The sequence below is a fragment of the Polypterus senegalus genome, unplaced genomic scaffold, assembly GCF_016835505.1.
Source record: "Polypterus senegalus isolate Bchr_013 unplaced genomic scaffold, ASM1683550v1 scaffold_1101, whole genome shotgun sequence".
Lineage (NCBI taxonomy): Eukaryota > Metazoa > Chordata > Cladistia > Polypteriformes > Polypteridae > Polypterus > Polypterus senegalus.
The window spans coordinates 60951-68853 of record NW_024384729.1 but is presented as its reverse complement, the minus strand read 5'-3'; positions in this window follow the sequence as shown (position 1 = coordinate 68853).

The following is a 7903-nucleotide window of genomic DNA, read 5'->3' as shown; positions in this document are numbered from 1 at the left end:
AAGTGATTTCTTGATTGAAAAAGGTGTGGTAGTAATCAGGCCTGGGGGTGGCTACGGAAATTGAACTCAGGTGTGATACATCACAGTTAGGTTATTTTTAACAAAGGGCAATTTTTTTCACACAGGGCCATGTAGGTTTGGATTTTTTTCTCCCAAAATAATAAAACCATCATTTAAAACTGCATTTTGTGTTTATTTGTGTTATATTGACTAATGGTTAAATGTGTTTGATGATCAGAAACATTTTGTGACAAACATGCAAAATAGAAATCAGGAAGGGCAAATAGTTTTCACACCACTGTACAGTACCTATAAGCTTGTTTTATTACTGTTTAGGTGGGTTTCAAGTATGATATTATGTTTAAAAATGTTTTAGAATGATGTACATTCAAATGTGCACTGGCATGCATTTAATATACTTGTTTGTGGTCTTATTTGAGTGCATATACTTTATAATTTTTACTTATTTTTTTTCAAAAGGTGACAGTAGCTTTATAGAAGTTTACTTAAATAGTGCTTAAGGAGTAGTTAATAATTAAATTATCAAATCTCTGGTCCTTCCAGTGGGTTTGTATGATCTCTCCATGTCTGTATTGAGTTTCTTTCCTTTGTCCAGTGACATGCAGTGTTATAATGGGCAGCACTTAATTTGGCCCTGATGTTGCTTGATGTAGGTGTGAGTGTTTGCCCTGTGTTAACTGGTGCCATGTCCAGGTTTTGTTCCACCCTCCAAACCCTTGTCTGGATTAAGGGTTGGAAATGACATGACGCTTTTGTGTGAAAATGCTGACATGCTGTGCATTGAGGCGCTTAAGGTCAAGCTAATGGTAGTTTATCCCTTGAATACAAGAGGGTGCTGTTGTTTAATATTTTGTCTTTTTCCTCCCTCTACAGACCGAAACTGACAGCCTTAAACTTGATGTCACTTCCGTGTCCAACTGCTGGACTCAGGTCTTTCCTGTCGGAATCCTTTTCAATGAGAGCTCTGTATCTGAAATAGTCTATTTTTGGCAACTCAATGGTGTTTTACTTTATTTCAACTGTTTATAAACCTTTTCTTTTGTTTATTTAATGGGGATTACTTCAGGTGCCCAATCTTCACATTGCCTGTTTATTCTTTCAGTGCTTATAGACAATGGGGCAATAAGTTAACCATCATTAGCTGTAGCAGTCAAGAAGCATTAAACAGTAGTTTAACAGTCAAAAAGTAGATTTTGATGGATATATTCAATGTTTGTTAATAAGATAACTCTTTTCATTCACATTCATCTCTAAGGAGTATTTAAAAAGTACTTTTCTCTGTTTTCGAATTGTTCTTTGTCCTTCAGCTCAGAGACCATGAATAAGGTTTAATTGGCAGTTGCCATTCTCAGCGATCTTGTTTACTGTTATGGGATTCTAACTGTCTGCTTAGTTGTTGCAGTAAAGAGAAACCCAATTTTCTGGCTCTTACTGGCTGGTGTAGCACTTGATGGTGGAGATGGTGCCACTCTTAAGTTCACTCACAAGGGAATGGAAATGTTTTTATATTGCTTTTAAAAATTTTTACACATGTATTTATAAAAGTGGTGTGTAGGTGGATACATCACAATTATAAAGCACAATGAATGGTATTAATAATGTTTAAGAAACTGAAAGCATAGGAAAACTGTTACACATTTAATAGATCTGTTGTTAATTTAGAGTTAAAAGTAAATGTAATTAATTTTCATATGCTTTAATTTGTTGCCTTTAAACAGTTAATTACAGGTTATAATTTGCTTTTCTCAATGACTCACTTTTTAGTTCTTACTTTGTATTGCATTATTACTGTTTCAACTAAACATCCTTGTTTTAGTAATAAATGTTTTTTCAACTCTACACAGGTTTTCCAATGGTATTTCTTCACTGAGCACTGTCATCCATCTATCTGGTTTCTGAAATCCATGTTGCAATCAAAAACCTGCTAATGCTTCTGATAGTAATGCCACAGGCTTGTCCAGTGGTTTACCAATCCCGAGTATTTACCATCTAACATGTCTTGTTACAGAATTACATACTATTTTTTTGTGAGTATAATTAATATTGCTGCTCAAAGTGCTCCTCTGACAACTATAAAAAATAAATGTTTGATTGGATTAAACGTGAAGAATTTTTCAGGAGCAAATAATACTTCTAAACTGTTACACAATAATCTGGGGGTCTTTGCCATCAGTTTATGATAATAGTAAACTTAATCTAAATATATACAGTATGCTTCACTTTTATACTATTCAACCTAGTATATCAGAGCAATAGGGTTAAAAACTATTGAAAATCTAATGCGATATGATATACTGGTATGATGTGGCCCATGCATTTTAATGTACTGTGCAGTATATAAAATACATGTATAATGTAAAAGAATGTTTAATGATAGAAGGTAAAAATGAGATATACTTCATGTAGGCTCATCACTTGAAAGATTGATAGGTGAAACCTGGGTGCAAGTCGAATGACAAGACTTATTTCACTCATGAGTATACAAAGACTTGCTAGTTGCCTCATTGGCAAAGTCCACCTACTTTTTGTTCCAGCCAACCTCCCTGTATTACCTGCTAGAAAAGGGAATGTGAACAAAGGGAGAGTGGTGTTAACCAAACCAGGAGATATGTGTGCATTCGAGAAAATGCATGACAGGCAAGACACACAGACGAAGCTATGAAAACTGAAGAGAAAAACTGAAGTGAAATTGAAAACACTAGTCGCTAACTAGAAAATGTGTTGTTGCCCAAACTGAAACACTAAAATAATAAACAACGTCCAGAAGTAGAATGCTATGAGCCTTGAACCAGAACACATAAACTACTAAGAGCACAAGACTAAAGTTGTCTGGGGGATGAATCTGTAATTTTGGATGTTATGTTGAATATTTAATTAGGTTATAAAGCCGATTGGATACATAGTGCTGAAATTACAAAATGGCAACTATGAAAATAATAAAATAAATAAATAAAAGATAAAATTATATTAGCTTGATATTAAATAATTAACACAAAACATCCATATATTAATATTTCCTGACACATGAAACCTCCAAGATCCCAGAATATGGTATCAAGAAAATGTAATTAAGACAGCAAAAAACTTTTAACAGACTGTCCCAATGTAACTACAGTAGAATGGACAAAATACCTTGGTAATGGAGACTGGCTTTGGGATGCAGAATCTACTGTCACTTTTCTATGCTTTATGCACCAAACAACTATTCAGAATTTTTGGAATATTTGTACACATTGATATAGTATTCAAAATAGCAGATCTAATGATTTTCAGTCCTATTGGAAGACTTTAATGCACACAAGGGATAACGGGGATACTTGAAGAGATGTGATTGGTAGGAATGATCTGCATGATCTGAATTCTGGAACTGAGTTATTATGATTTCTGTAAATTTCCTATCATCAACTCAATGTTTGAACAAAAGGTTGCTCATAAATGTACCTAGTACCAGATTCCCTTTGGGCCTAAAGTCAATAAACAAATTTGTAGTTTTAATCTGTGGCTGTATGTTCTGAACACTAGGGAAAAGAGGTGCTGAAACCCAAATGGCTACCGAGGGTATCGGGGAGAATGACTAGCAGATGGACATTTTTAGCATGAGTTAAACTCCCACTTGCAGAAGACCTTATTCTTCATCTCAGAAGATGTCAGCATGGAGTCTGAATAGACCCTGTTTAGAACCTCATTTTGGAGTCAGCTGCAAATATGACCTGCAGACCAAAAATAATTACATTGGTGCCTGTCATAGTGACACCCAAAAAAACATATTTCATTGGTAGCAGGAAAGGTTTTCCATATAAGTTTAGCAAGAAGGTCGCCAGATTTGGCTTTTGAAACATCTGCATCTAAAGTCCTTTTTGGGTAGGTTTTGTGAGGTCATAGATAAAATGTTTTAGATAACTTCAAAGTGGTAAACCATTCAAACATTCAGTAACTAAAAGCATTACATATATTGACTTGGGAAAGAAGACAGCAAATATGTGGTGCTGATATGCTAACTAACACTCCCTTTGCTGTTGCACATACTATTGTGATAGTGAAGCCTATCAAAGTAAAAACTGGTACAAAACATCTTGTAATAAGAACACAAACAACATGCACTAGTAATAGGCTCATAACATCAATATTATCACACACAGGGTACAGTGAAATTCTCACTTGTTGTGCTAAACAACATGCAACATGTTGTCATTCTACAGAGCCATGATTAATGAGTACAGTATTCATACCTTACCTGAAAACCTTTCTTTCTTCACCTCATATAAATATATATATATACAAATATCTGGACACCTGGCCATTTACTCATTTTTAAAACTGCTCAATCCAGCTATAAGGGCGGAGTGGTGGCTCAGGCTAGGATCTGTGTTGCCAATAGGAAGGTTGCCGTTACACCCAGAAGTGACTCTACTCCTTTGGGCCCTGAGCAAGGCCCTTAACCTGCAATTACTTGTTCCTTGGTATGCGCGTTAATCTACATCCTGCCCTGCAAGCAGGTCCTCCAACTTGCAAGAAAAAATTGGGGTTTGTGCAGGATTGACACTCCAGCCACAATGAATACCCCCACACTGTTCCAGTGTGGTGGCTGAGGTGTCAACGTTGCACTTGGGCCCCAATCCAGGTGGTGCGCTGATGGTGGGTGCGAAATGCACTATAAGTGTATGCCCCAACCTCAATCCAGCTATGTGTTAGTTAGAAGCCATACAGCTCTTAAAGTAACAGAGCTCACTCTTCATTCCACCACTTTATTTGCCAAAGTCCTTTATTGTACAATTCAGACAGAGGGTAGTAAAGAACACTATATAGGTATTTTTTTATTAAACTGAAGTTTTTTTAGCAAAATGAATGACAAAATAACTGCACAAATTATGCCATTAATCAAAATTGTAATAATTAATTCAACTACAGCTGGAAAATAAAATTGAATAATATGTAGAAAAACACAATTAATAAGATCATTAAGGTATTTGAACATAAATTAACATTAGATTAAATTTAAAAGCAATTTTTTCCATAGAAATCAAAAATGAATATAAGAAAAGGGTAGTGTACTATGTTAAATTAAAAAGAAAGATCACATACAATACAATACAATACAGTTTATTTTGTTATAGCCCAAAATCACACAGGAAGTGCCACAATGGGCTTTAACAGGCCCTGCCTTTGACAGCCCCCAGCCTTGACTCTTGAGAAGACAAGGAAAAACTCCCAATAAAAACCTTGTAGGAAAATGGAAGAAACCTCGGAAAGGCAGTTCAAAGAGAGACCCTTTCCAGGTAGGTTGGGCGCAGTGGTGTCAAAAGTAGGGTCAATACAATACAATACACAAAACAGAACAATTCCTTAATACAGCATAATATAAAAATTTTAGAAGTACAGTTTAACAGTAGATGATATGACATAATTGGGGTTTGGATATTTTTACAGTCCTGGAGACCTCATCCATCTAGTTGCCTCCCCATTTGGCCATGCCATGAAAGGACCCTCTTTCCCATGATTCCTGTGATCCTCCATCACGGATGACTTTACCATAGGCAGGCAAACAACTTGGCAGGTGGGCAGTGGCCCCAAATTTGGGACACATTTGGGTACTGAGAAAGAAACAGAATAGATGAGGTTAGTATTCAAATATAATTATCATGTTACTTATGTTTTAGTGCTAATGACTAACAACAGAGATGCAGTATGTACAGTTAATCAGCAGCTCTAGTCTGGATATGCTAAACTGAAGTAGTGAGTCTTCAGCAGGGATTTAAAGGCTGAGACTGAAGGGCACTCTTATGGAAGCATGAAGACCATTCCACAGTTTAGGGGCCCTGTAACTAAAGCTCGACCTCCCACTGTTATTTTATTAATCCTTGAATCCTAAGCAGACCGGCATCTTGATATCTTAAGGGCCAGGTTTGTAAGTCATGATAAGTTCAGACAAGTAAGCGGACCTTGGCCATTTAATGCTTTATATGTTAAAAGGAGGATTTTGAAATCTGCCTCTAAACTTAACTGGGAGCCAGTGTAAAGATTAAGAACTGAGTTATGTGTTCATATTTTCTTGTTCTTGTAATAATTTGCAGCCGCATTTTGGATTAACTGGAGGCTGTATAGAGAACAGTTTAAACAGCCAGTGAACCGCATTGCAGTAGTCAATCCTACTAGAGATAAATGCATGAATTAATTTCTCACAATCCTGTTTATTTAGAAAGTGCCATAATTTCCCAACATTTTTAAGATGGAAAAAAACATGTTCTGGACGACTTTGTAATATGCGCTTTTAAATGACATGCTAGAATCAAAGATAACTCCTAGATTGGGCTGATTCAGTAAAATTAATTGGGATTCCAACTGAGTTAAATGACGACAAAATATTGCTGTGATCAGGTCATTCCTCCAACAATTAACATCTCTGTTTTATCTGTATTTAAAGACAAGGATAGAAACCTGTCTTAAACTGAATGCAAATATTAGTAGTGGAGCTTCTTGGTGTTTAGTTTATTTGGAAGTTGCCAATTAAAAAGACAAAGACAAACAAATGATAAAAATATTGCTTTTATAATTACAAAAAAAAACAGCTTTAACCAAACACAAGCTATCAAGTAAGGCTAAAAGCAAAAAAATATATAACTATCAACTAATAGTGTCAGAACAATGAGAAACAGAGAGAACAAATTAGAAAATATGAGCATAGTGTAACATTCAGGTGCATTTGATGACTCAGTTAACTGATTTGAGCATTTTACTTTTATTAGTAACTTCATAGGGTCAGGTATCATGTCTTTTTATTAAATATTGTGTTAACAGTGAGTCCTATTTAAATATAACAAAAATAAGAAAACACAATAAGATATGCTAAAGATTACATTGAATATGCTTGTTTAGGTAGCTGTATACAATATCAAGTAGTTAAAATGTGGCCCAGATAGGCTTATCATTGTTTAATGGCTTTTATAAACAGCATATTTCAATTCAAATTATGTAAAAATTACATTGAGTGATGTCCTGTTGTTAGTTGTTGGTTGTAGATGGTCTAACTATAGTCCAGATTTCTTAGACATAACATTTTTCAAAGATGCACCCAAAAAAGGGAAAAAGTACTTAATTCTCAAATTAAAATTATAGACTGTTCCAGATTATGATAGAGAGGAGGTCTGCAGTTTAACCATTAAATTAGTGTCAGGGAAATACTGAATCATTATAATGTGCAATTTTTTTTAATATGTTGTACTGTAAATACTGTGCAAATAGTGGCTGTCTGACAAATAAGAGAAATATACACAAAATATTCAAGTTGAAGTGACGCCACTCCAGGAAGATTTTGAACTTAATACTAATCCAATTAAATTCACACAAAATGTTTTCTGAGAAGAGAAGAGAAAAGTTTACAAATTAATCAATGATATTACATAGATAATGAAACCCTAAAAAATCTGTACAGCATGTCCAAAGAAAATTGAACTTTCCTGAATAACCCTGGACAGACCACCAAGTCTATCACAGAGCTTACATGCATTGAAGAATAAGTGTGCCACATTTCAACAAAATAGGTCCACTGAGTTGTTTCATGCAGACAGACAGACCTGCCAATCACAGTAGTGAGTAGTGAGTGAGACAATCTCATTATATGCAAACCCACCGTAATACAAAAAAAATAAAAAAATCAGCACTACCTTTTTTTACATAATTACTTATGTATTCATTCTTAAATGCATGCATTGCACTGGGCACAAGGTGGGGAAACAACTGCGGACAGACCACCAGTCCATCACAGGCATTCAGCCATACTTACAATGTGACCAATTTAGGCTGCCAATTAACCTAAACCATATGACTTTGGGGAAGTGGGAAGACTACCAGGTACCCAGGAAATCCCACATGTAGACTCACAAGG